Here is a 2,700-nt window from a genome sequence, read left to right on the forward strand (position 1 = left end):
TCTAAATTCAGTTTACATACAAAACCTCTTAATATCCAGTATAACATTTGAAAGATTACTTTTCTGCATTGGAATAAACTTAAATTCTTTCATAAATAGTTTGAAAAAATCCAAAGTCACTGTCAAATTATTATAATTAAAAATATGAAAACCTGAATGACTAAATACATTTTGTTCTCTTGTAACCTCTGAATCATACTTCACTCCGGTATCTGAGGTATCACAGAGAACAGGTCAGTGATATCAATGGTAACAAAAATGAGTTCATCAGAAAACAGTTCAGGTTTAACATTAATTAAAAAGTACCAGGAATCCTGAAAGATATGTTTTTCACCTTTCCACAAGCACTTCAATTTCCAATCCAAGTATTTGGCCAAAGGGGCAATCTTAGAGCACTCAGAGGCCGCAATGGGTCTCAAAGGTGGATCCTGGGCACTTTTATGTACTTCAGGTATTCCAAAGATAGATGATACCCTAGGTCTGTTATTTTTCAGAGATATATATATATATAGATTTGGAAGTCAATGACACCTTGGTCAAACAAATCCTTTAAAGCAAATTCAGTTTTTTGATAGTAAATGTCAATTTCATTAATGGATACAGGACTATATTTGGTCTCATCATGCAAGATAGAAAACATTCTGCCCTCATATAGGATCCTGTCCATCAATACAATACCCCCACCCTTGTCCGGTTCTATAACTCTAACATTAGAACTGGAATACAAGTCCTGCAATAAACTTTGTTCCTCTACTGTCAGATTATAATTAATTTTGTGATGGTAATGAACCCTACGGACTTCGCTTTCAAGAACCTGTTCTAGCTTGCTAAGTTGGGGATGCAGGGGGAGGGTCGTATATACTTAGTTTATTAGGAGCTGTAGTCTGTGGTGTCAAAACCCCCTTTCCAAATATATACTCTAAATTCAATTTACATACAAAACCTCTTAATATCCAGTATAACATTTGAAAGATTACTTTTCTGTATTGGAATAAACTTAAATCCTTTCACAAATAGCTTGAAAAAATCCAAAGCCACTGTCAAATCACTATAATTAAAAATATGAAAACCTGAATGACTAAATATATTTTGTTCTCTTGTAACCTCTGAATCATTCTTCACCTCCAGTATCTGAGGTACCCCCTCCCTTTCGGTGTCCTGGTTCCCTGTAAAAATGGTTACCATGATTATTATTCTGGTTTCTAATTCTTTCAGACCTGTGTGGGGGAACAAACTCATTTCCCTGTTCTAAATTTTCCATTTCCTGACAGTAGAGGAACAAAGTTTATTGCAGGAATTGTGTTCCAATTGTAATGTTAGGGTGATGAAACCAGACAAGGGTGGGGGTATTGTATTGATGGACAGGATCCTATACGAGGGCAAAATGTTGTCTATCTTGCATGATGATACCAAATATAGTCCTGTATCCATTAATGAAATTAATATTTCCTATCAAAAAATGGATTTTGTTTTAAAGGATTTGTTTGGCCAATGTGTCATTGACTTCCAAACCTATGTATATATATATACATATATATATATATATATATATATATATATATATATATATATAAAGAATAACAGACCTAGGGTATCATCTATCTTTGGAATATCCAAAGTACATAAAAGTGCGCAGTATCCACCTTTGAGACCCACAGTAGCCTCTGAGGGCTCTAAGATTGCCCCTTTGGCCAAATGCTTGGATTGGAAATTGCTTGTGGAAAGGTGAAAAACATATCTTGCAGGATTCTTGGGACTTTTTAATTAATGTTAAACCTGAACTGTTTTCTGATTAACTTATTTTTGTTACCATTGATATCACTGACCTGTTCTCTGTGATACCACATGACACTGTGTTAGTATGGGTGGAAGAGGCCCTTAGACAACAGGAAGGAGTCTCTGACAATGATATTTTTGTTTGCTAGTGTTGGCTGAATTGATTCTCAAGAATAACTTCATATATTTTTTGAAGGGGAGTTTTTTCGGAAAGAACATGGGGTTGCTATGGGTGCTAGTTGTGCTCCCAGATATGTCAATATCATTATGGCTATGTGTGAGCACAAAATTGTCTTGAACAGTACATTCTCCACTTGTTGGAGGATGTACAAGAGATACCTGGATGACATTTGTTTGTTCTGGGGGGACAACCTAGACAAAATGGGTATCTGGCACAAACTACTACTTTTCTGAATTTTACACACTAAGTTTCCTTAGATTCCATGCATTATCTGGATGTTTCTATATTCAAAATTCATTGGGGTTGTACAGGAATAAAACTTTTTCAAATACCTATATTTGGTATTCCAGTGCACATACTGCCTTCCAGAAAAGAGGTATTATTAAAGGCCAATTGGTTAGGGCTAGCTGCATGACCTCACTGGAAGATGATTTTTATCTTGGGTGTGATTTTATAGGAAAGATGTTTGAAGAAAGAGGATATCCCATAACCTTGATTTTATGTTAAAAAAGAAGTTTGCACTGGTAGACAGGAAAAATCCACCCCTACCCCGATATCAGGATTTGTTTTTTTATTTTACTTTGAGTAAAAAGACAGTAGATGAGGCTTCTGACCTGCACTTCAACAGAGCTTTTGTCACAAATTTTAGTGGCAATGCCTATTTTATTAGAGGCATACTTGAGAAAGACTGGAACAAATTAATTGAATTCACAGATCTGGATAATTTCATGAATCAGCCCCTA

This window comes from Protopterus annectens, chromosome 6.part0, assembly GCF_019279795.1.
Source record: "Protopterus annectens isolate FY-2018-M chromosome 6.part0, PAN1.0, whole genome shotgun sequence".
Taxonomy (NCBI): domain Eukaryota; kingdom Metazoa; phylum Chordata; order Ceratodontiformes; family Protopteridae; genus Protopterus; species Protopterus annectens.